The 27,913-nt window shown below is 44.7% G+C and overlaps 1 pseudogene; it reads right to left on the bottom strand.

Annotated features, from left to right (window-relative positions):
- Nucleotides 1-1,057: 1,057 nt before the first annotated feature.
- On the bottom strand, nucleotides 1,058-14,478 carry LOC139317495 (uncharacterized; annotated as a pseudogene).
- Nucleotides 14,479-27,913: the final 13,435 nt, after the last annotated feature.

The raw sequence follows: 27,913 nt of genomic DNA on the forward strand, positions 1-27,913 counted from the left end.
GAAAGGTCTCTGATTTTTCTTTCATAGGATATACATATCCATATCTAGAGTAATTATCAACAATTGTTAGAAAATATTTTCTACCACCAAATGATGGCGGGAAAGGACCAACTATGTCAATGTGAACCAAATCAAAAATGCGTGTTGACAGGTGTGTAGCGCGTTTGGGAATGGCTGCTGCTTTGGATTTGGCCTTTTTGCAGACAGCACAATCCAAAAACACCTTACACCCCTTTAGATCCAAACCTTTTGCGAACTCCGGCATCTTCCTAAGAACACGGAAACTGGCATGCCCCAATCTTCTATGCCATTTATGGATACACCTGGAATGCAAAGGTTTACCTGTTAGTGAATTCTCAACATTAACAATTTTATGCGGAACCTCAGGCTTGCTCTGAGCAACCTGTTTACCAATTCTCTTTTTATTGGCTTTAGGAGCCTTTGGAATAGCAACAGGATCTCTCTCTGGAGCATCTCTCTCTGGGCCTGTGCTTTCCCTTTTTGAAGTTTGTATACTTGCCTGTGTTTGGGTTTTAGGCTTTGGCTTTAAGTAATAAACACCACCAATTAATATGGTTCCAGCAACAATATCTCCATCTTTAACTATGTAACTTGCATTTTCAAGGTGGTGAACCTGAAATTTTAACATTCTAGACAAGTGACACTGACTAAGCAAATTACTGGTTGCTGTTGGTATGTAATAAACATCAGGAATGAATGCATCAAGCTCTTCAACATAAACAGTTCCTTTTCCTTTGACCTGACAAGGATGATTTGAAAAAGAATAAAGTTCACGTAGTTCAGGTTCAGGCTCGTGCATTTCTGTAAAAAGTTCCTTTCTGTAGGTAACATGCAATGCTGCACCACTGTCCAAAGTCCACAGGAGTCATCTGTCGTACTCTGGTTGAGGTTGTGGATCATTGGTTAAAGCCAATGTGGCGAGTGGAGTTTGTGGATCACGCCGGGGACCACGACGAACTTGTCTTCCGCCTCTGCCTCTGCCTCTGGAGTCTGTTCCTCTGGGCTGGTACGTGACGGGAGCTGGAACTCGTTGGGGACAATCCCGGGTGGCATGTCCCACACGATTGCAGGTGTAGCATCTTGGCATCCTTGGAGCGTAGGTCCTTCCTTGGAAGGGGCGTCTAGCTGGAGCTTTTGATGCAGTTGGTCCTCTCAAATGTGGCGTGGCCAACATGAATGCCTCTTCTTCAATTAAAAGTGTACAGACATTGTCCACTGTGCGTTGAGCAATTGGGACTTGGTTAATTTTTGTAACAGCATCTTTCCATTCATAATTCAAAGAGTTAATGATGATGCTGATCATTTGAATATCTTCAATGTTATGGCCTCTTTCTCTCAATTCTGTTCTCAGTCCTTTCATTTTGGTCAAATGTCCTCCAATTTGTTCACCAGGTTTCAATCTCGAACCGTGGAGTTCAGACATGAGTAAACATGAAGATTCAATTGAGACAGGCCTGTAGCAATTTTCCAATTCAGCCCAAATTTGTCAGGCTGTTGTATTTGGTGGAAAAGTGACCTGCAGTTCAGTATCCATGGACATCAATAATGTTGTACGAGCCCTTATCTCTAGATCTCGTATTGCAAAATTCCATGGTTGTCCAGGAGGGTTGAAAACCATACAGTGAGTGCCTTCTCTAAGAAGCAATAGTGTAATCTCACTGACCCAGGCTTTGTAATTATGTCCTGACATTTTTAGTTTTGACTCACCAGTTAGTGGAGAGACAGAAAATGCCTGGTGAGGAGCCTGCATTTGATATGCTGGCTGTGCTGACGGAAATGCCTGTGGTATTTGCTGTGCCTGTTGTGGACCTAAAAATGGTCTTGGTTGTGCCATTGGAGGTGGGCCAGGAGCTGGCCCTATTTGCACTTGTGGCTGGGGCACATATGCAGGCATTTGTAGCTGCTGTGGCTGATGCACTGGAATCTGCTGTATTCCAGTTGCCATTTGTGCTTGAGCTGCAATATTGGCATGACCTGCTGGAGATGCAGTCATTTGCCTTTGCTTCATTAAGTTTAATTGTGTTCCATCTAAAAAGACACCAACACCACCAGGGGGTGTTTGAGTTCGGGCCTGTGGAAACACTTGTGGCATTTCAGCTTCCTGTAGTAAATTTCTTTCACCAGCAGATGGTGCTGCACCTTTAGCTTTGGGCAGCCCAGTTACAAGAAATGATTGCGTGGCAGGTTTATATGTAACTTGATCAGGGAGACTTTCATGTGACGTATGCAGTGCTCTTTGCCTTAATTGGCCTGACACAGAATCCACCAGGGGGAGTGTCTTTGGCTCTGAGGAAGAAGACAAGATTGCGCTTTTTTAAAATCTTAAGTTATCTCCCTTATCTTGCTCAAGCATAGATATAGCCATTTTTGCCTGGGATAGCTCCTGTTCATAGAATTTTATACGGTCACAATAGGCTTTCATAGCCAGCTCATCCAGGGTGAGCTTAGAGCTTCGAGGAGAATAATGAATTGTTTCTCTCTCTGCGTGGGAGTAATTTTGCTCGGCAGTTTGCTTTGGCCTTGCACCGAGCGTTACAAATTCAGAAGGTTCTGGGGAGACAGTTTGAGAGCTGGCATATTCAGAAGAAGACGTCACTGACCTCAGTTCCAGTACGTTATCTTCAAAAGCAGCTTCTGTTTTATCTCCCTCCATTTCTGTTCCCACGGCTTCTTCTTGCTCCAGGCGTGTGGCTGTAGTAAGGGGCTGGAAATCTGAAAATCTCCTGTCTGCCACCTCTTCATTGGAAAGATCAATCAAATCATTTACGAAGAGTGGTCTTAGTTTCATTTTGCCTTTTTTCTTCTGTTTCGGCATTTTAGCAAAAATAATTAGCATACCTCAGTAGCCAAAAACTAATTGCCTATGCGCTCTTATCAGAAATAACAAAACAAGGAAAAAAGCCATAAATCAACCGTCCGAGCTACCAGATGTCAGGGCGTTGATTAATCCCATGTTTGGCTCTGGGAAAAATCACCCTGGTTTAGAGGATGGATCGAGGCTTATTCCTTGTTGCAATATTCTGAAAAAGAAACGCAAAGAAAAGTTTCTAATAAAACTCATTTATTTGTTATAAAGAAAATAAAACACCTCACTAACTAAGAAAAGTAATTGCTACATTTTTGAAATAATTCTTGCCGGCTATTTCTCAGCCGGACCTTGCTGGAAAGAGAACAAAGGAAAGAGTGTGAAGGAATGTGAAAAAATGCAGACATGTGTAGTAACTTTTGATAACAATTCTTGGCAAGGTACGGAAAGTCAGATAGTCCAGAAATATGAAGCTCAGCTGGTAAATAAAATAACGCAGTGACAGAGAACCCCAAAGAACAGGGCAGGACCAGGTCACAAGGTGTGGACACTTTGGGACAGGTCCACTCTCGCCAACGACGTATCATCAATAGGTGGGGTCGGTACCCTGGACCTAAGCCAACCCCAAGACCTAAGGGCAAGCATCTGACAATCCCGGTAAAGAGTGGGGAAGAACAAAGGGAGAACAGGCCCTTGCAACAATTGAGAAAAGGGAACTACATGTTAAGAATACTGGAATTGGGTCAAAGCCTAGTTAATCAGTCTGACCCTGCCCTAGGTCAAAAATACTGGTTGTGTTTGTTTGCTGGTCCTTCATCTTACAATGCTGTTCCAGTTGAGCCAGATCTTTGGGTCAGGACCAGGGCCACAATAGTCCTTGAGAAAGATATTAAATGGAGAACCAAAGCGGCAGTAGCCAAGTTGCAAGGAGACTTTTATAACGCATTCAAAAGGCTGGGGATGAACCGCCTCCCCATTGTTGGCCCTATAGCCGTTGGTGTGGAAATCCTAGGGTCACCTTCCTTGTGTGTAAAGCGACATCAGGAACCAGGTATTCCTGTAGGGTCCCTGACGGGAGAACAATGTCCATCAGAAAATACACCTTGACCCTAGAGTGACGCTTATGGATGTAAAACTAACCAGTGGTATTTCTCCTTCTGCCCACCACTTATTTCAACAGAAGGTCACTTTCTCACTACCACCATATGTCTCCAGTCAAAAATGGGGAGGATGGAATATGTCTCTGGAAAAGTGCCCGAGGCCATTTAAGCCACCCCGATTCCCAATCTGGCTCTCCCTTAGGTCCAGCACAGGCTTATGTGTCCTATTTCCCCCGGAAATGCAAGCTCCCATTATCTTTTTGAAGGTCTAATCCTCAGAGATAAGCAAAAGGACCCTACACTAGAAGTCCCATTGCAGCCGCTGACTGCATGTCAGTGGCAGGGACTTTGGGGGTCTGGACTAATGAGAAGAACCAACGAGCCCATGCCTTTTTCATGAACATAGGTGTGTGTGTAGGAGAAAATGGAGTTTTCTTCTTATGTGGGAAAAATGTGTATTTGTGTTTACCTACAAACTGGACTGGAACATGCACTCTGGTACATCTTTTCCCCAAAATAGGTGTTGTCAGTGGAGAGCACACTATCCCTGTCCCCCTCATGGGGCATGTTCAAAAAAGGGTGCCACTCTTAGTCCCATTATTAGTAATCCTGGGGATAGGGACAGCAGTTGGAACAGGTGTAGGAGGAATGACACACTCCATAATACAGTTTAGGCAATTGTCAGAGGAGTTCCAAGAAAGCCTGAACCAAATTGCAGGGACCTTGGTCAAGGTCCAAGACCAAATAGATTCTTTGGCAGCAGTGGTCTTACAAAACCGGCGTGCCATAGACCTCTTAACAGCTGAGAAAGGTGGTTTGTGTGTATTCCTGGGAGAAGACTGTTGTTTCTACATGAATAAGTCAGGTGTGGTCAGAGAGATTGCCAAGGATTTGCAGGACCAGGCATCCAAAATGGGTCAGAAGTTACAAGCAACAGAAATGTGGTTTTCCTGGTTGCTTGGGTCTGGCTGGATTAAACAGACGTTATTCCTGTTGTTATGTGCCGTGGCAGGCCTGGCCTTTATTCCTTGCACAATACCTCTGCTCAGACAGCTAGCTATGAGAGCAGTGAAGGAGATAAGGGTTGAGAAAGAGTTGGTTTTGATGGAAAGCCTTATTGACCGTAAGATTGGCTCCGATCCCTTTGATGAAGATGAAGATTCTGATGCAGGAATATATGTACAACTCTCAACCGGGTGACTAGAGAAAGTGCCTTCAGAGAATGAGATTTGAAAGTCATTCCATATGTATTACTTGTCTCTTTCCTTCTCACTACTATATATCTTTATCCTGAATTGATTATGTTATGCCAAATATTATATGCTTGCATTTCTGATTTAAGCTCTGTAATAGGTAAGACTCAATTGTAACCAAATAAAATAGAGTCTTAAAGGGGGGGGGGGGGGGTAAAGTAGGACATAAAGTGAGATTTGGATATAAGAATGAAATGATACGGGGTTGGCTTGGATGATCTCTAAAGGTCCCTCGACCTAGTTATTGTAAGAGACAGTTTCTGAGTTCAAAAAGTCAAACCGCAGAGTTAGCTAACTTTCTCCTTCCATGTCAAAATGCAGAACTAAAAACCACATGGGTCAGCATGAATCAGCTTTTCTGCTCAGCAATAAGGGGCCTAGCCAATAGGACTGATTTCACATATTTCCATGTTTTTGCTGCTTTTGAAGACTATAAGAATGCGTGTCTTAATCAGAACATTGTTCAGATGTTAGATGGTTATCTTTTCTGTCTGAACCTTTTGGCCAAAATAAAGCTTCTCTTTAACTCGAAGTCTAAGTCCTTTGATTTTCTGCAACAGACTATTTATGACAGTTGCAGTGATCCCCTTTTGTGACCTTCTGACAAGCAAAGTCAATGGGGAAACCAGATTCACTTAACAACCTAGTTATTAACTTAACAACTACAGCAATTTACTTAACAACTGGAGCAAGAAAGATGGTAAAATGGGACAGAACTCACTTAACAACTGTGCTGCTTAACAACAAAAATTTTGGGCTCAAATGTGGTCGTAAGTCAAGGACTACCTGTACTCATGCCCAACTCATAGATAGGTGACTCTGGGTGGCTTACAACATTTAAAAACTCCACCACATGATAAATACCCATAAATCCCCCCACCCTACCCCCATGGCAGCAACAACACAATCAAATCAGTCAGTTTATCAGCTCCATTTCCATTTGTGGTCTCCAGGCCCGCTGACAAAACTGTGTTTTTAGGGACTTTCAGAAAAGTGGAGGGTGAGGGGCAACCATACCTCAGAGGGAATGATGTTCCGTAAAGAAGGGGTCACCACTGTAAAGGCCCTTTTTGTGCTCCCCCAACATCAGGATCAGAAAAGAGCTGGAAGGGACCTTGGAGGCCTTTTAGTCCAGCCCCCCTGCTTAAGCAGGAGATCCTATACCATTTCAGACAAGTGACTGTTCAGTCTCTTCATAAAAACCTCCAGTGATGAAGCACCCACAACTTCTGAAGGCAAGCTGTTCCACCAGTTAATTGTTCTCACTGTTAGGAAGTTTCTCCTTAATTCCAGGTTGTTTCTCTCTTTGATTAGTTTCCAACCACTGTTTCTAGTCTTCTGGTGCTTTGGTAAATAAGTTGACCATCTCCTCTTTGTGGCAGCCTCTCAAATACCAGAATACTGCTATCATGTCCCCCCTAGTCCTTCTTTTCTCTAGACAAGCCAAACCCAAATCCTGCAACCGTTCTTCAAAGGTCTCCAGGCCTTTGATCATTTTAGTTGCTCTTCTCTGCACTTTTTCCAAAGTCTCAACCTCTTTTTTGTAATGTGGTGACCAAAACTGGATGCAGTATTCTAGGTGTGGTCTTACGAAGGCTTTATAAAGCAGTATGTAATACCTCCTGTGATTTTGATTCTATGCCTTGGCTATTCCTGCCAGCTTAGTGTCATCTGCAAATTTGATGAGTTCCTAATGATAATTCCTAGTCGATGGGACCTGCAACGTGTCCTGCCATCTGGCCCTAGTGGGCCAGATGAGTGTAATAAGAAAAGTGGTCCTTCAAATAACCTGGCCCCAAGCCATGTAGGGCTTTAAAGCTGATAGCCAGCACCTTGAATTTTACCTGGAAACTGACTGAGTAAATAAATGCGTGCATACACACACACACATGCCAAATTCTGATAAAGTGTTCTAATTGCAAAAAGAAAAGGAAAAAAATGGAAAAGCTACATTATTATATGATGAATATAATCATCTCCTTACTCTTTTTCTGCTAGGACCTAACACCTGGGAACCTATTGGTGTGATGACCCGGGGCAAGGCACAGAAGCAACACAGCCAGAGAACAGTTCTAACTCCCCTTTATTGCTCTAACTTTCCCCCAAACGTCCCCACGTTTACTGTAAGTCCTGGAGCAAAGCTCTCACACACACCTCTGACAGCCTCTGTGTTAAGATACGAGGATCTAGCCCAAGAAATACTCAGAATCAATGGTATGTTCCAATCATATTTATTGAGTCAACTTTGCTCTCTTACAGGTGAAGTTGCAGTACACCCCAGTACCTTGTGTATGACGCTTAAGTACTAGGGAGGCGTGGCTAAAGGTAAGGAGGAGTTGTGGGGAAGGTGAGGGTGTGGGTGTTAACCCTTACTGTACCAAGTAGGAGGTTGTCACATGTAAATGCCTTATTCTCTAATATGTAAATAGTATATGAACGGGATATCAGGGGTTAATTTATTCTTCACTTCTTAATGTATTCATATTTCACCACTCCCATACCTAGCTCCACCCATTGTATATATAAGGAGCTGCACACACTCTCTTCTTTGCTTCTATCTGTGAATATTCAGTGAATATAGAATGCCTTATGTAAATAAAAGAAAATATATTTGAACTCTTAACTCTTATATAATTTATTGAGTCTGATCCTGAAAATATTGCAACAAGCTGGTAGCAGAGGATGGTTGAATTGACTCAATAAAAACTTAAATATGTCTAAGAGAGATAGGCCCAACACCAGGGCATACAGCAAAGAAATGGAAACGGATCAAGAAATAATAGATGAGTCCACAAATGCAATTTCAAGAGAATCTGAAGAATACACAACTGAAGACGAAGAAATAATAGATGAAGATGATGACCGAGAGGAAATTAAAATAGAAAACAACGAACTCAGGTCAGAAATATTAAAACTGTTAAAGAGCCAGAAAAACGATGAAAGCCTCATCGCGAACCTCCAAGACATGTTGAAAAACAGCGGAGCAGCGAGAGAGAAGCACATCGCTACCGAAAAGTCAAAAGACTCAAAAATAGTAAGTGATACGACTACAGAAAAGAACGCTATAAAGAAGAAAAACGATGATCCCGCGCAAAATTTTGAATGGCAGCCATCTTGGTTTCAACAGACCTCCAGAGTGAGCGAAGCAGAGCCAATCAGAGAACTTGATTCAAAACTTCTGGCGCGAAAGGCACTACTAGATAATGAAAACGAAAAAGAAAAATCAAACACCTCAGAAGAATCAGAATCAGAAAGTGAAGGTGATTCAACAGATACTCAAATAAAGTCAGCAATGAAGACGCTTTTTGCTGCATTTGGACCAAAACTAAAAATTACCAAAAAGTCAACCAGAAAACGAACGAGCAAGCCAACGTCTCAAAATCTACCCGCTCCCATCCTGACGACGAGAGCACCGACGCCTAAACCAAGAGAGCCCTGCAAATACCGTCCCACACCGCAGACCGATGCAAGCACCAACGCTCTCAAGAGAAGAAAAAGAACAAACGCCATCGTCAGAACCCCTAAGATCGAGCCGGAGACCGATTCATCTGAGGAGGAGCTGAACGAGCGAGCCGCAACGACGAGAACCTCTCACGACGACTCCAGGAACGAAATGAGCAACGCGCATGCGCGAGACTACGCAGACGGCCCGGGAAGACATGAGTTGCTGAAAGGACCCTGCAGACTCGTCGCGAGCATTCCCACGCCGTTTTGTAATTTCCACCATTTACAAGACCACGGACTACCTCCGGTTGTAAGTAATGGACCTAATAATGTCGGAAACTTGCCCAGTGACTTCCCAAAGCTGAGAATAGATGGCATTAATTTACAAGAATGGTATCAGCAGCTCCAGGTTGTCTTTATGAAAGAAAACTTACTGTTTTTCATCACTAATCCCCCAAAAAGACCTTGGACTTTAAAGTTAGACTGCTTACACCATAGAGCATTTTTCTTATTAATTTCTAGTATATCTCCTGCCATGTATCACAGCATTAAGCAAAATCTGACTGTCTCAGAAATTATTCAATGCATGTTCAATTTGTTTCACAGTGATAGTGTAGCTACCACCACAAGAATGTCTAAAGATTTCTTTTCTTCTAGGATAAAACCAGGGGTTTCCATAAGTGAACATTTAATATCTTTAAACAAAATAAGAGCTGAACTGCATTTAAGGGGGGAGGTGATTTCAGACCAAACAATGAAAAGTGTTATCATCAACTCACTTGACCCATCATGGAACAATTATATGTCACATTTAGACACAATCAATCTAGGATACTTATCCATAGAAAGTCTATCCAATAAGTTAATAGCTGAAGACAATTCAAGAAAGAGTCGCTCTAACAATCACATAGAACACAAACCATATAGAAAAGTAGCTTTCCAAGAAAGATATAATGAAACATTCAGATGCCACAATTGTGGATCCAGGGAACACAATAGAAGAGATTGTCCCAAAATTACAAAAGAAAGACACAGGTCAGAACACAGGAACAAATACACCTATAGACAGTCTTCCATTGATAGACATAGATATAGAAGCCCACCAAATTACAAAGAGTATAGAGGGGGCAGAGATAATTCAAAGGACAGAAAATCTGGTTCACTAAATGGACTAAACAAGCAAGACAACACTAACATACAGCAAACTGAGAATAATAATTGGCTTATTGATTCTGGAGCAACCAATCATACCACTAATAATAAAAATATATTATCTTCATTTATAGAAGATAAATTTGTAATAAAGGTAGCTAACCAAGAAAAGGTCCAAGTATTAGGTAGAGGGAATGTAACCTTACCTGGTCTAGGAAAAATAGAGGGGGTATTACTGATACCTGAGATACCTCATAACATATTAAGTGCCATAAAACTAAGCAGAGATTCTGATATTAATATTGTGTTTTCAAAAGGAAAAGCAACTTTGGAGAAAAATAAAACAGATATAGGTACAGTAATGATTAAAGGAGGCCTACCTTATTTAATAACTAAGGAGAAATGGTTACACAACATTGATTCAAATATGGAAGATTGTATTGAACCAGATAATGGAAACATTAGCAACAGTGACAATGATGAATGTAAAATAGCTCATGATAACAAGGATGCACATAATGAGAAAAAACCTAAAATAGGTAAGCCAATTCATGATGAGTGTGCTCATGTCTTACATAGGAAGTTAGGACATGCCAGTTTTCCTGTAGTACAGAAAATGACTGAACACGCAGAAGGTGTTAAAATAAAAAATTGTGAAAACTATTTGGAATGCTCAGTATGTAAATCTACAAAACTAAAAACTAGTCCCAGGCCTAGAAAATCAACAAGGTCAACTAACAAAATTTTTGATTTAGTACACATGGACCTGGTTGGTCCACTAACTCCATCAATCATTTATAAAAAACGTTACTTCTTAACTATTGTGGATGACTATAGTCGCTATGGATTTGTTTACACATTAAAACACAAAGATGAAACCTTTCAGAAATTTAAAGAGTTTTACAAACGTGTAGAAACACAACACAATATCAAAATAAAACAAATAATGACAGATAGGGGATGTGAATTCATGTCTAAGGAATTCTCCCAATGGCTGAAGGACAAAGGAATGTTACATTACACATCTAGCCCATTTTCCGCGTTCCAGAACGGAATTGTAGAGAGGAAGAACTCAACATTACAAACCATGATTAGATGCACATTGGAAGATGCTGGCTTAAGCAAACAATTCTGGTCAGAAGCCCTACAATATTCCAATTACACACAAAATAGAACTTGGTCCAGCATTGTAAATAAGACACCATATGAAGTGATGTATAATAGGAAACCAAAATTAGCACACATGCACATATTTGGAGTCACCGCAGACGTACACATACCTAAACAATTAAGAAGAAAGGGAGAAAATGTGTCTAGAAGACTTAGATTTATGGGATATGAGACAGGTACAAAAGGATACAGATTCATTGATAATAATAACAAATTTATAGTTTCCAGAACAGCTGTGTTTCATGAACAGGCCAACTGGTCTAAAATACATCTTAATGAAATATTCCCAAGCAACAACACAGATACAAAATCCCAAGAGAAAAGAACTGTAGAAAAGCAAAATGACAACAAATATAGAAACAAAACTAAAACATGGACAAACAGTCAACACAAAATAAAGACAGATACATTAACAAAAAAGGAAGCAAGATATTTGCATGACAATAATAGTAAACCTGAGAAAACAATTAGAAACACTAGAAACCAAATGCCAAACAAATACAAAGATTATATAATGCATATGGATGGAGAATCTACGACACCTAACACATATGAGGAAGTGTTAAAACTTCCTCCTAAAGAAAAAGAAAAGTGGGAATTAGCAATGGCAAAAGAGATGGAAAGTTTACAAGGGTTAAATGTATTTACACCTGCAATTGCACCAAAGGACAAAACAATTATTGGCACTAGGTGGATATAAAAAATTAAAAATTTAGAGGGAGGCAATACTCTATACAAGGCTAGATTAGTTGCACAAGGTTATGCACAGAAATATCCAGAGGACTATACCGACACATACTCCCCCACAGTAAGAACTGAAAGTGTCAAAACGGCTCTAGTTGTAGCATCAGCACTCAATCTCGATGTATTCCAGTATGACATACAGACTGCGTATTTACACGCAAAATTAGATAAGGAAATATATGTAAGAGCACCTCACAGTCAATACACAAATAAGAATGAGATTTGGTTATTAAACAAAAGTCTATATGGGTTAAAACAATCTGGTAAACGATGGTATGATTGTTTAGTGAAAGTACTTAAAACTATGGAATTCAATGCTACTACTGCTGATAATTGTTTCTTTGTTAAAAAGGGTAATGATTACATAGAATTTGTATTGATCTATGTGGACGACATTTTATATATAGGTAAACATAAAGAAAGAAGAGAAACATTTGTAACAAAGTTAAATGAACATTTCTCATTGAAATCTTTAGGTAAAGTAAATAAGTATCTTGGTGTTCAAATTAGTAAAACTAGAAGGGGATTCAAGCTTTCTCAGAAAGATAAGATCATAGAACTTTTGAACAAATGTAATCTAAATGATGCAAAACCCTGTGACACTCCAATGCAAACTGATTTCCTAAGAAATGCTGATGAATCATCCCCTGAATTCAAAGATAACACGTTCTATAGATCAATCATAGGTTCACTTCTTTACATTTCTAATTGGACAAGACCTGATATCGCTTTACCCCTCAATTTATTGTCCAGACATGTCAGCAAACCAACAATGTATCATTGGGAAGCTGTTAAAAGAATATTAAGATATTTAAAAAATACTTTAGATTTTTGCTTAATGTTAGAACCTAATAATGTCAAGGAACCGAAACTCACATGTTACGCAGATGCAGATTGGGCTGGAGACACTTCATGCAGAAAAAGTACATCTGGTTACTTATTTCTCCTAAACGGTTGTCCAGTTTACTGGTACACTGGCAAACAAGATTTAGTGGCCACTTCAACGACAGAAGCGGAATATGTTTGTTTATCTAAAGCAGCAAATAACCTTGTATGGTTTAATGATCTAATTTCTGATGTTTGGAAAAAACCTGCCCTACCTTTTGTCATGCATGAAGACAATAAAGCAGCCATTGAAATATCTAGATCTGACGCCATTGGACAGAGATCTAGACATATAGACATAAAATTTAAACATGTGAGACAATTATCTCAAGATGGATTTATTAAAGCAGTGCATTGTGAGACATCAGAACAATTAGCTGACATATTGACAAAGCCTTTGCCATCTAAACAACATAAATACTTGACTTCCAAGTTATATGTATTATATTGTTCTGAATCTGAATGTAATAAATGTAGTATATCGAATCGGCATTTAGAGGGGGATTTGTCACATGTAAATGCCTTATTCTCTAATATGTAAATAGTATATGAACGGGATATCAGGGGTTAATTTATTCTTCACTTCTTAATGTATTCATATTTCACCACTCCCATACCTAGCTCCACCCATTGTATATATAAGGAGCTGCACACACTCTCTTCTTTGCTTCTATCTGTGAATATTCAGTGAATATAGAATGCCTTATGTAAATAAAAGAAAATATATTTGAACTCTTAACTCTTATATAATTTATTGAGTCTGATCCTGAAAATATTGCAACAGAGGTGGTATGGGAGTTAGGCATTTATATGTGACAAAACCCCCTCTAAATGCCTAACTAGCTGTGTCGGTGTGGGATTCACAAGTAAAGACATATTACAAGCATACACCTAATTTGGATCTTAGGTAAGTGTGTTGTTTGTTCTGTATTGTGAGTATATCAGCTATCTGTTCCTCTGTTTCACAGTGGGCGGCTCTAATAAATCCAATGTTGGAGAGTTGTCTTACGTGCTTATGCTTAATATCTATATGTCTTGACCTCTGACCCACTGCGTCTGCCTTGGATATCTCGATAGCTGCTTTGTTGTCCTCGTGGATGGTGATGGGGTATGCGGGCTCAGTCCAAGTGCTGGACAGTAAGTCATCGAACCAGGTTAGGTTATTTGTGGCCTTAGACATACACACGAACTCAGCTTCGGTGGTGGATGTAGCAACTAAGTTCTGTTTGCCGGTGTACCAATGGACAGGACTGCTGTTGAGAAAGAAGATATATCCAGATGTGCTTTTCCTGTTTTTCACGTTTCCTGCCCAGTCAGCGTCTGCGTAGCAGGAGAGTTTGGGTTCTTTGGAGGTTTCTGGCTCGAGCACTAGGTATGCGTTGGAGCTGTATTTTAGATATCTGAGGAGTCTCTTTACTGCCTCCCAATGGTAGGTTGTGGGTTTGCTGACATACCTGGATAGTAGGTTGACGGGTAGAGCGATGTCTGGCCTTGTCCAGTTTGCGATGTATAGTAGGGATCCTATGGTTGACTGGTATAGCTTGTTGTCTGTAAATGGTTCGTCCTCGTTATGCATGTTCTTCAGGAATTCGGGTTGCATGGGGGTATCGCAGGGCTTGGCATCGCTCATGTTGCATTTTCCTAGCAGCTCCAAGATTTTTTCTTCTTGTGACAGTCGGAAGCCTTTTTCAGTTTGTACGATGTGAACCCCTAAGTACTTGTTTATCTTGCCTAGAGTTTTCAGGGAGAAATGTTTACTCATTTCCTCGGCAAATGTGTCACACTTGTGTTTTTGTTTGCCTATGTACAATGTGTCATCCACATAAACGAGGACATATTCGACAGAGTCCTTCTCTCTCCTTACGAAAAAGCACATGTCTGCGGATGTGGCTGTGAAGCCCATTGCTCTAAGGATTTTGGCCAAGCATTCATACCACCTCTTCCCTGATAGTTTGAGTCCGTACAGGCTTTTGTTCAGAAGCCATGTGTTACCTTCCTGTGGCTTTATGCCTGGTGGTGCCTTAACATAGATCCTTTTGTCGAGCTTGGCATGTAAGTATGTGGTCTGCACATCAAATTGGTACACCTCGAGCCCTAAAATGGAGGCTATTACTAAAGCACTTTTGACACTTTCAGCTCTGACGGTGGGGGAGTATGTGTCAGTGTAGTCTTCTGGATATTTTTGTGCAAACCCCTGTGCCACTAGCCTTGCCTTGTATAGTGTTTTATTGTCATCCAGGGTTTTGATCTTGTATATCCATTTGGTTCCAATTGGGGTTTTACCATCTGGAACCTCGGAGGTTGTGTATACATCTAGTTCTTTGAGGCTATTCATTTCCTTCTCCATAGCTTGTTCCCACTTTGTTCTCTCCCCCTGGGGTAATTTAAGCACTTCTTCATATGTGTTTGGTGTTAGGCTGTGTTGTGGCTCCGTCCTCCGAGCCTATCTTATCAGAGGAAGAAGGCTCCGAACATGAAGGAGAGGAGACGGCCAGGCCTCCCTCTCCAGGACCCTCCTCTCTGGCAATGCCTCCGGAGGACACCGAAGGCCAAACGATAGGCTCAGAGCCAAGCACGGCCCTGCAGCCACAGGTGGACAGCGACGAGGAAAATAAGTGCTGGCTGGACCCTCGCCAGAGGCACAGGGAGAAACGTGCACAGCAGAGGGGAAGGCGTGCCAGAGATTAGCTGAGTCACTGGACCACACCCCACAGGCTATAAAAGGGAGTGTGGTGGCCATTCCGACTCTGTGATGGACAAAGCTAATCTCTGGCGAAGCACTTTGCACCTTCGGACACAACATCTATTTGCCGTGGATTTAATTCAAACTGTATGTATTTTTGTCTGTGTTATCGGAGTAAAAGCTCTTGGCAGGCAGCCACGGAGTTGCTGCCAAGTTCCTTATCACTGACGTTGTGTGTTTGAAGAGTTTATTTAACCCTTGGCTGGCTGGTTGGGTGTGTGTGTGATACGGGGACAGAACATCTTGTCCGTCACCCCAAACGTTAACCCATCTCTAACCGAGATGGACCCACAGCTGCAGGAAATAATACAACAACTACAAGCTGATAATCAGCTCCTGCAGCAGCAAGTCGGCCAGCTAACTGCACAGCTGGCTTTGGGAAATGCTCCTGCAGCTGTCCCTCCACCTCCTCCTCCTCCCCGTTGGAAATGCCCTATCAATGTGCCAGATAAGTTCTCTGGGCAGCAGGAGATGTTCCCGGCCTTCATGGGACAATGCCAATTGTTTATGGCTATGAGGCCGGAGGACTTTCCGGATGACTGGGCTCGGGTGGCATTCGTAATTAACCTCCTCTCTGGCAATGCCGCCCGATGGGCCACACCCCTATTGCTGCAGAATAGCCCCTTGTTGGCAGATTATCAGGGCTTTTGGCAACATCTGAGGGTGATGTACGAGGACCCCCTGAAGACTCAAGACGGCAGCCAGGCGCCTCAAGGACCTCCGTCAAGGGAAGCGCCCCCTGCAGGAATATGTGGCTGAATTTCGGCTTCTGGGCCAGGACTCTGACTGGAACGATGCAGCGTTAAGGGACGCTTTCCAGGATGGCCTATCCGACGACCTGCAGGACGAGCTGGTTCGGGTGGAGGCGCCTCAGACCCTCGACGCTCTCGTAACGCAGTGTTTGTGCATCGACGCCCGCTTCCAATGGTGCAAGACCTGCCGGCCCGTCCAGGAACCCCCGACCGTTTCTGCACCCCTGCGTCCCGCACCGACAGCGTCCCGGGTCACCCCGCGTTTCATGGCAACCGCAGAGGAGCCCATGGAGCTGGGAGCGGCTCGACCTCGCCTGACAGCCCAGGAGCGAATGCGGAGATGCCAAGGGGGATTGTGCCTCTATTGCGGGGAGGCTGGACATTTTGCTGCCTCCTGCCCCAGGAAGCGCAGTGGGGCGCTCAAGCCTGTTCCGGAATCTTGGTGTGACCAGCTGGGAAACGGGGCAGGCCTGGCCTAGGGGAAACCCTGGGTCAGGCACGTAGCCATGCCCCACCGGAGTCGGCAACTGTGGACTGTGAGCCCCCTCGGCACCTGATTCTGGACACCCAGGTTTTGTTGGCCAACCGGTCGGAGGGGCTTCAAGCGCATGCACTGGTGGACTCGGGGGCCACGACAAACTTCATGGACCAGGCCTTTGTGGCCCATTTTAAGGTTCCCTTGGTTCCGGTGGACCCTCTGTTGAGGGTCGAGACTATTTTTTTTTTTTATTGAAAAGTTTTACAAAAAAGAAAAAAATTCCCCCCCGTTCCCCCCACCCTTTGCCCCCCTTCATCCCACCCTCCCCCCCGACTTCCCAGAGCAAAATACAAGGTATTTCATTTAATCAAACATGAACTAGATTAATCTACTTATCCTCAAAGTACTACCTCCCCCACTGACACCTTAACTCCACTATCGATAACCAAATACTTCTAATACTAACAGTCATTCATAAGCTATTTGATATTTTCTTGTCTGGTACTTATTTTGAATATAATCAATCCAACTTCTCCATTCCAATACGTATCTTTCTTGCGTGTGGTCCTTCAAGTACGAGATTTTCGCCATTTCTGCTAGGTTTGTTACTTTCAATGTCCACTCTTCAATAGTAGGCAAAGAGTCCTTCTTCCAATATTGAGCTACCAGCAGCCTAGCTGCTGATATTAAGTTCAAAATCAATTTAGTCTCTGAAACTGTACAGTCTGTAGTTATACCCAATAGAAACAATTGAGGAGTAAATTTCAACCTTCTTTTCAAAATGTTCTGCATCACCCACCAAATTTTTATCCAAAATGCCTTGATTTTCTTGCAAGTCCACCATATATGATAATAGGTTGCATCATTACATTCACATCTCCAACATTTAGCTTGCAAATTCGAGTACATACATGATAATTTCTTAGGATCTAAGTGCCATCTATAAAACATTTTATAAAAATTCTCTCTCAAATTTTGTGCTTGCGTAAATTTAACATTTCTGACCCAAATCTTTTCCCACGTTTCCATTATCACTGGTTCCTGAAAGTTTTGTGCCCATTTAATCATACAATCTTTAACCAATTCAGTTTCTGAGTCTATTTCCAGTAATGCATTATACAACCTTTTAATATGCATCTGACTTTGATCTCTAATCTGTTTCACCAAATTTTCCTCATTTTGCATAACCCCAATTTTTTGATCCTCCCTCCATCTAGCTTGGAGCTGACCATACTGAAACCAAGTAAGAATTATCCCTTCTTCTTTTAATTCATCTAGAGATTTCAAATGCAACTTGCCCCTTTCCAAAAGAAGAAGCTCTTTATAAGTAATCACCTCTATTCTTTGCTCTGTACTTATATTTTCTATTACATGTCTGGGGTTTGCCCATATAGGTATCTTGTAGTTCAGCTTATATTGCTATTTTTTCCAAACCCTCAACAATGCATTTCTAAGTATATGACCCTTGAACACTTTATCCACTTTTTTTTCATACAACAAATAAGCATGCCATCCATATAACAAATCATAACCTTCTATATTTAACATTCTTTCTTCAGTTAAGTTAAACCAGTCACTAATTTGTGATAAAGCTGCAGCTTCATAATACAATCTTAAATTAGGCATTTTAAGGCCTCCTCTCTCACATATATCCTGTATAATTTTCAGTTTCACTCTTGGTTTCTTCCCAGCCCAAATAAAAGTATTAACCCCTTTCTGCCATTCCAACAGATTTCCATCTTTTTTAAGCACTGGTATCATTTGAAACAAAAATAAAAACCTAGGTAATACATTCATTTTTATTGCTGCTATCCTTCCCAGTAATGATGTAACTTTTTCCATTTTTCCATTTCTTTCTGTACTTTTTGCCAAAGAATTTCATAATTGTTTTTATACAATTTCGTATTTGAGGCTGCAATATATACTCCTAGATACTTAACCTTTTTAACTACTTCAAACCCCGTTATCCTCCCTAACTCTTCTCTTTGCGTTATAGATAAATTCTTAGTTATCATCTTTGTCTTGTGTAAATTTACTTTGAATCCAGATACTTTACCATATTCAGCTACCATATCCAACATATAGGGAGCCACTTCTATAGGTTGAGATAAAGTAAGAACCAGGTCATCTGCAAACGCTCTTAATCTATAATCCTGCTGTCTAATTACAATTCCTTTTACTTTGTCAGAATCACGTATCTTATTCAGCAAGACTTCTAAAGTTAAAATAAACAACAATGGCGACAATGGACAATCCTGCCTCGTACCTTTCTCAATTTTAAACACATCTGTTAAACCTCCATTGATTATTATTTGTGCTGTTTGTTCCTGATATATTGCTCTAATTGAGTGTGTGAAATACTCCCCAAAGTACATTTTTTCTACTATTTTAAACAAAAATTGCCAGTTCAATCGATCAAATGCTTTCTCTGCATCCACGAATATAAACGCTGCAGGGACCTGATTATTTTTCTCCAAATATTCCAATAAGTTTATGATTTGCCTAACATTATATTTCATCTGTCTCCCTTTTATAAAACCTGATTGGTCATTGTAAATAATTTGTTGCATAACTGGCATTAGTCTATTTGATAGTATCTTAGCAAAAATTTTGTAATCCGTGTTCAAAAGTGAAATTCGCCTAAAATTTTCAGGTTTGGTACAATTTTGATCTTCCTTTGGAATCAATGAAATAAAAGCTGTTCTCCAAGAGGGTGGGACTCCTTCCCCTGATTGAATTTTACAAAATAGAGTTTTAAGCGGCTCTACCATTTCAAGCTGTAAGTTCTTATAATAAACAGCTGTTAGGCCATCTGTTCCTGGAGCTTTCCCTATTTTTAACTGCTTAATTGCCGCAACAATCTCCTCCAAAGTTATTGGTTGATTCAATCCTTCCCTCTGTTCCAACGTTAGTTCCAAAATATTCCCTTCCTTTAGATATCTATCTATATCTATACCTTGTATTGAGTCACTAGCATATAACTTTGTATAAAATTCCAAAAAAGCCTTTTTAATCAAATTCTGTTGGTAAACTTCCTTACCTCTATATTCTATCTTACTAATGACTCGTGCTTTCTGTTTTTTCCTCAACATGTAGGCCAACCACCTACCTGGTTTATTGGAATTACAAAATGTATTATGTTTAGCATATTGTAAACTAGTTGCCACCTGATCAGCCATTAACATATTGAATTGCCCTCGTAGTATGTTTATTGTTTCTTTTACTTTCTTATCTCCTGGATTAGATATAAGTAATTGTTCTTTCTTTTTTATTTCTTCCTCTATCTCTTTTTTTATTTATTTTATTTTATTTTCAATTTATATACCGCCCTTCTCCCTGAGGACTCAGGGCGGTGCACAGCCAGAATTAAAAACATGAAATACAAATATTAAAAACAATTAAAATCTATATAAATTTGGCCCAAAATTTAAAAAACCACAAACCAATTAAACATTTAAAAATTTTTAAAAATTTCTTCCTAAACCAGCCCGGCTTGCTGGAAAAAGTGGGTTTTAAGGGCACGGCGGAAGGCACTGAGGTCTTGGATTCTCCTTATCTCTGGGGGCAGCTGATTTCAGAGGGTAGGTGCCCCCACAGAGAAGGCTCTCCCCCTGGGGGTCACCAGCCTACATTGTTTGGCTGATGGCACCCTGAGGAGGCCCTCTCTGTGGGAGCGCATGGGTCGCTGGGAGGTCATTGGTAGCAGCAGGCGGTCTCGAAGATAGCTAGGCCCTATGCCATGGAGCGCTTTAAAGGTGATAACCAACACCTTGAAGCGCACCCGGAAGACCACTGGGAGCCACTGCAGCTCGCGCAGGAGCAGTGTTACATGGGAGCGCCATGCTGCTCCCATCACTACCCGCCCTGCTGCGTTCTGGACCAGCTGGAGCCTCCGGGTGCCCCTCAAGGGGAGCCCCATGTAGAGAGCATTGCAGTAGTCAAGGCGAGAGGTGACGAGGGCATGAGTGACTGTGCACAGGGAATCCCGATCAAGAAAGGGCCGCAACTGGCGAATCAGGCGAACCTGATAAAAGGTCCCCCTGGTTACAGCCGTCAGATGTTCCTCCAAGGACAGCTGCATATCCAGGAGGACTCCCAGATTGCGAGCCCTTTCTGTGGGGGCCAAGGACTCGCCCCCAATAGTCAGTGATGGAGTCAACTGACTATATCGGGATTCCGGGAGCCACAGCCACTCAGTCTTGGAAGGGTTGAGCTTGAGCCTGTTCCTCCCCATCCAGATCCGCACAGCCTCCAGGCACTGAGACATCACTTCAAGGGCATCGTTGGGGTGGCCTGGGGTGGAGATGTACAGCTGGGTGTCATCAGCGTACTGATGGTATCTCACCCCAAAGCCACGGATGATCTCGGCTTCACATAAATGTTGAACAGAAGGGGCGAGAGGACCGATCCCTGCGGCACTCCACAGACGAGAGGCCTCGAGGTCGACCTCTGCCCCCCTGCCAACACAAACTGCAACCGGTCGGAGAGAAAGGAGGAGAACCACCGCAATACGGTGCCTCCCACCCCCAACTCTTCCAGCCGGTGCAGCATGATACCATGGTCGATGGTATCAAAAGCCGCTGAGAGGTCTAACAGGACCAGAACAGAGGAGCAACCCCTGTCCCGAGCCCTCCAGAGATCATCAACCAACGCGACCAATGCCGTTTCCGTGCTGTGCCCAGACCTGAAACCCGACTGGAACGGATCTAGATAAGATGCTTCCTCCAGGAATTGTGGAAACTGTCGCGCGACCACACTCTCAACAACCTTCGCCATGAAGCGAAGGTTGGAGACAGGACGGTAGTTGGCCAATATTGCTGGATCCAGGGATGGCTTCTTGAGGAGAGGCCTCACCACCGCCTCTTTCAAGGCAGTGGGGAAGTGACCCTCACTCAACGAAGCATTGATAACACCCTGGAGCCAGCCTCGTGTAACCTCCCGGGAAGCCAGTAGCAACCAGAAGGGACACGGGTCCAGTAAACATGTGGCCGTACTAAGTCTCCCCAAAATCCTGTCCACATCATCGGGAGTCACAGCATCAAACTCCTCCCAGATAACATTCTCAAGACTATTCCTCGTCACCCTGCCCTGATCTACCCGGTCAGAGTCCAAATCCCCCCGGATCTGAGTGATTTTGTCATACAGGTATTGTCCGAAATCCTCCGCCCTGCCTTCCAGGGGATCCTCCCGCACTCCTGGATGGAGCAGGGAGCGGGTCACCCTAAACAGGGCGGCTGGACGATTCCCTGATGATGCAATAGAGGCAGAAAAGTAATTAAACTTTGCCGTGTTTATCGCCACTAGGTAGGCCTTAATATGCGACCTTACCAGTGTTCGATCAGATTCAGCGAGACTGGCCCTCCAACCGCTCTCCAGGCGTCTTTTCCGGCGCTTCATTTCCCTCAGCTCCTCAGTAAACCAAGGAGCTGCGCGGGATCGGCACCGGGTCAGAGGCCGCAAAGGCACGACTCGGTCCAAGGCCCCACCAGCCGCCCGATCCCAGGCGGCTACCAGGTCCTCAGCCGAGTCATGTGCTAGATCCTCAGGAAATGGCCCAAGCTCCATCTGGAACCTATCAGGATCCATCAGGCGCCTGGGGCGGACCCATCTTATTGGCTCCGCCTCCCTGCGGCGGGGTGTAGCAGTTCGAAGGTCCAGGCGAAGGAGCTAGTGATCTGACCATGACAAGGGTTCCATGTCTATATCCCCTATAATAAGATCACTCAACCACTGGCCAGAGACAAAAATCAAGTCCAGAGTGTGTCCCCCCCTGTGGGTGGGGCCATGAACTAGTTGGGTCAGGTCCATGGCCGTCATGGAAGCCATGAACTCCCGAGCCGTCTCAGACGTTTCACCGATGGACGGCAAGTTGAAATCACCCATGACCATAAGCCTGGGTGTATCAACTGCCACCATGGCTATCACGTCGAGGAGCTCGGGCAGGGCCATTGCCGCGCGGCAGGGAGCCAGGTACGCAAGCAACAAGCAACTCTTTACGCTTCTTCTGTTGTTTTGATCTATATTTATTATTCATATGTATTAAGATACCGCTCATATAAGCCTTACTAGCATCCCAAACCATTTCCATAGGAGTACCCTTATTCATGTTAATAACAAAAAATTCTCTCATCTGTTTTTTAAGCTCCTTTACATTTTCTTCATATCTAAATAAGTTTTCATTCAACCTCCAAGACCTCCTTTTTCCCCTCTCCTGTTCAAATTCAATCCAAACTGGACTATGATCAGTTAAAAATCTTGGAAATATCTTCGTCTTCTTCACCCTGGAAATAAAATCATTTGTGATTAGTATAAAATCAATCCTGGAGAAGGATTGATGTCTATCAGAAAAAAAGGTAAAATCTTTTTCCTCCAGGTTACGTTCTCTCCAGATATCTCTCAATTCTATATCTTCCATCATATCAAAAAAAGATTTAGGTAGTTTTGCACGTGCTGAAGTCTTTGATAAGCTTTTTTTTTATCTTTCTGCGTATCAATTACTCCATTCCAGTCACCCATTAGTATAAAAGATTTATAATCCCACTGTATTATTTTAGTATGTAAAAATTTATAAAACTTGTCTTGTTGCTGGTTAGGGGCATATATTCCGATAAGAAGCATTTTTCCAGACTGTGTCAATAACTCAATTGCAATATATCTTCCTTGATCATCTGCCTCAATTAAATTAGCTGATAGTCCTTTCCTTACATATATGACTAATCCATTTTTCTTCTCTGGCGCTGATGCCACAAAGTTTGTACCTAATCTTGAATTTATCAAATATTTTTGGTCTGATAATCTAATATGTGTTTCTTGTAAGCAAATAACATCGTTGTTAAATTGTTTCAAGTAGTGAAATACTTTCTTTCTTTTTTGTGGAGAGTTTAGGCCATTAACATTCCAAGATAGGAATTTAGTTGCATCTTTAGCCTTTTGAAGCCTTGTAAGCATCAGCTGAAGCTCCTCCTCCACCTTACTCTTCGGCCTAGCTCCCCCCACTGCTTCTGTTTTTTGTACTACTTGAGATGAATCTTGAGATTGTTGTCCTTTTGGTTGTTGTTGTTGCAATTTATAAGTTGCTCGGGTCAGTCGGAGGGTCGAGACTATTGACGGGCGGGAACTTGTAGCGGGGCCCATTAAGTTTGCGACTCAGCCTTTGCGCCTCGCCATTGGGGCCCATGAGGAAGCGATCCAATTTTATGTGACGGCGGACCTGCATTTTCCGCTGGTCTTGGGGATGGCCTGGCTTCGGGCCCACGATCCGCAGGTGGCCTGGTCGAGGAACGCCATCTCCTTCCCGAGCCTGCAGTGCGTCGACCACATCCGCCACACCTGTGCCGGCCAGGATGTCTCCACCCCTGCCGTTTCTTTGCCTCCTGAGCTGACACCCTTCGCCGACGTGTTCAGCAAAAAGGAGGCGGACCTCTTACCCCCGCATCGACCCTATGACTGCCCGGTGGACCTGATCCCCAATGCGCCACTGCCCGCGCGACGCCTGTATTCCATGTCGGAGCCCGAGTTGGCCACCCTACGGGACTTCCTGGACAAAAACTTGGCCCGAGGGTTCATCCGGCCTTCGTCCTCCCCTCTCTCGGCCCCAGTCCTCTTTGTGAAGAAGACGGGGGACTTACACTTGTGCTGCGACTACCGGCGGTTAAACGCAATCACCGTGCGGAATCGTTACCCCCTGCCGCTCATCCCGGATCTGATGGAGAGGTTGCGGGAGGCCTCGATCTTCACTAAGCTTGATCTCCGAGGGGCCTACAATCTGGTGCGTGTGTGAGAGGGGGACGAGTGGAAGACGGCGTTTGGCACCCGATACGGCCACTTCGAGTACACCGTGATGCTGTTCGGGCTGTCCAACGCCCCCGCAGTTTTCCAGCATCTAATGAATGACATTTTCTGGGACATGTTAGACCGGTTTGTGGTTATATACCTGGATGACATTTTGATCTATTCCCAGACCCAGGAAAGCCACCTCCAGCATGTCCGCCAGGTCCTACAGCACCTGCGGGAGCTCCAACTCTATGCGAAGTTGGAGAAATGTTACTTCTTCCAGACTTCCATAGAGTTCCTTGGGCACATCATCTCCCCCGAAGGCATCGCCATGGACCCGCGCAAGGTAGAGGCCTTGCGTAGTTGGGAACCCCCTCGTCAGGTGAAGGACATCCAGCGTCTGCTGGGGTTCGCCAACTACTACCGAACTTTCATCCCAGGCTTTGCCACCCTGACCTTGCCACTGACCCAGCTCCTTCAGAAGAAGGTTCCGTTCCAGTGGGGTCCCCCGTAGCAACAGGCCTTCGAGGTCCTGAAACAGGCCTTCATCACGGAACCTGTCCTGAGGCACCCCAATCCACATCGTCCGTTCGTGGTCGAGACGGATGTGTCCAATGTGGCGATTGGGGCGGTGCTGCTACAGGCCCCGGTGGATGGCGGCACTCTTTTTCCCTGTGCTTATTACTCCCGGAAGCTCAATCTTTCCGAGCGCAATTACACCATCTGGGAAAAAGAGTTGCTGGCTATCAAGGCCGCGTTCGAGGCTTGGCGGCATCACCTCGAGGGGGCCCGACACCAGGTGGAGGTGCAGACAGACCATCGGAACCTGGAGCACCTCACCACGGCCAGGAAGTTGAACCAGCGGCAGATCCAGTGGTCGTTGTTTTTTGCCCGGTTCAACTTGCACATGACTTATATCCTGAGCGGCCACAACCAGAGAGCAGATGCTCTATCCCGCAAGCCGGAGTACTTTTGCCCTAAGGACTCCCTTCCCCCACGGACGGTGCTGCCAGCGGAATCCTTGGCCGTGGTCCAGGAACCGACGGACTTGCGGGCTCAGGTGCTGGAAGCGCAGCGTCGGGATGACTGGTCACAGCAGCGGAAAGCGGAAGTCGGCCCCGGTCCCCATGGACTTTGGAGGAGGGCTTGTTGAAGCACTGGGGCCGGTTGTACATGCCCACGAGTCCCCTCCGAGCCCTCGTCATGAACCAGTGCCATAACAACTCCGCGGAGGGACATTTCGGGTTGTTTAAGATTCTGAATCTGGTGACGCAGACTTTTTGGTGGCCTCGGGTACGGCACGACGTGCACGCGTACATGACGTCCTGTGTGACGTGCCGACAGGCCAAAGTCGCGTCCGACCCACCTCCTGGACTCCTCTAGCCACTGCCGACACCGGAGAGACCGTGGGGAGCCATCTCCATGGACTTCCTGACGGACCTGCCACCATCCACTACGTTCACGACCGTCCTCGTGGTGGTGGATGCGCTCATGAAGACGGCACATTTTATCCCATGCCATGGACTGCCATCAGCCCACACCACAGCCCGCCTGTTCCTGCAACACATCTTCCACCTCCACGGCCTGCCGGACTGGGTGGTTTCGGACCACAGGCCCCAATTCACGGCCCGCTTCTGGAAAAGCCTGATGGCCGCGTTGGAGGTGCAGGTGTGCCTGTCGTCGTCGCACCATCCGGAGACTGACGGGGGAATGGAGAAGGTCATCGGCATCCTCGAACAGTACCTCCGCTGTTTCGTCAACCAGCAGAAGGACAACTGGGCCGAGTACCTTCCCCTGGCAGAGTTCGCCTTTAACAACTCCCAACACACCTCCACCCAGATGACCCCGTTCCATGCCAATGCGGGATACCACCCACGGTTTTTCCCACTGGCCATCTCGGACTCCCCTGTTCCCGAGACCCAGGACTTCCTCTCGGAACTGCAAGCAGTGCAGTAGTTGGTGCGGCGGCAGCTGATCCGGGCAAAGGAGGACTACAAGCGGGTCGCCGACCGCTCTCAACGGGCGATGCCACCGCTGGAAGTGGGAGACTGGGTATGGCTGTCCACGAAACACCTCCCCACGGACCGGCCGGTAAAGAAGCTCGACCACCGTTTTATTGGTCCCTTCCCGGTCGAGGCGGTCATCAACCCGGTGGCCTACCGGTTGACTCTGCCACACTCCATGCGACTCCACCCTGTTTTCCATCAGTCCCTCCTGGTCCCTGAGGCCCCAGCGAGCCATCTCTGACGCCCGACAACGCCTGCCCCCCCAGCCGCAGCCAACAAGGACGACACCTCGATGTACGAGGTGGACAGCATCCGGGACTCCCGTTGGCTGATGGGGCGCTTCCAATACCTCATCGCCTGGAAGGGGTACGGGCCCGAGGATTTCAGCTGGGTGGACGCTTCTTCCGTTCAGGCCCCTGATGTGGTACGAGCCTTTCACGACCAGTTCCCGTCCCGACCACATCCCGTCCGTCAGACCCGGGGGAAGGGCCCTGCGGTGGGGGATAGTGTTGTGGCTCTGTCCTCCGAGCCTATCTTATCAGAGGAAGAAGGCTCCGAACATGAAGGAGAGGAGACGGCCAGGCCTCCCTCTCCAGGACCCTCCTCTCTGGCAATGCCTCCGGAGGACACCGAAGGCCAAACGATAGGCTCAGAGCCAAGCACGTCCCCGCAGCCACAAGTGGACAGCGACGAGGAAAATAAGTGCTGGCTGGACCCTCGCCAGAGGCGCAGGGAGAAACGTGCGCAGCAGAGGGGAAGGCGTGCCAGAGATTAGCTGAGTCACTGGACCACACCCCACAGGCTATAAAAGGGAGTGTGGTGGCCATTCCGACTCTGTGACGGACAAAGCTAATCTCTGGCGAAGCACTTTGCACCTTCGGACACAACATCTATTTGCCGTGGATTTAATTCAAACTGTGTGTATTTTTGTCTGTGTTATCGGAGTAAAAGCTCTTGGCAGGCAGCCACGGAGTTGCTGCCAAGTTCCTTATCACTGATGTTGTGTGTTTGAAGAGTTTATTTAACCCTCGGCTGGCTGGCTGGTTGGGTGTGTGCGTGATACGGGGACAGAACAGGCTGTCTGTATGTATGGACATGACGAAGTCTTTGAACTTGTTGGGCTTTTTGTTCCTGTTTGTCCTGACTGGTCTGTCTGTTGGTGTGACTGATTCGTGTAGGTACCTGGCTTCCTTTTCAGTGAGGGCGTCTAGCTTTAGTGTTGGGTGATTCTCCTTCCACTCACTGATGCTAACATCTTGAAGCCTAGGCTTGATTTTTTGGTGTTCCCTGTCCTCCTTGGTGTCTGTGCCCTGTTGGCTATTTGTTAGTTTGTGTGTGTGGAACACTTCATTTAAATGTATTCTCGACCAGTTAGAGTGCTCGTGGAAATCAGCTGATCTAGATATTATGAACCTATTTTGATTGTCGATGAATCTGTACCCTTTGGTCCCTGGCTCGTACCCCATGAACCTAAGCCTCCTAGACACTTTATCCCCCTTTCTCCTTAGTTGTTTGGGGATATGTACATCGGCTGTGACCCCAAACACGTGTAAGTGGGCTATGTTGGGTTTCCTCCTATACATTAG

Source organism: Pituophis catenifer, unplaced genomic scaffold (assembly GCF_029215685.1).
Source record: "Pituophis catenifer annectens isolate HBS135680 unplaced genomic scaffold, rPitCat1.0.hap2 SCAF_5, whole genome shotgun sequence".
NCBI lineage: Eukaryota > Metazoa > Chordata > Lepidosauria > Squamata > Colubridae > Pituophis > Pituophis catenifer.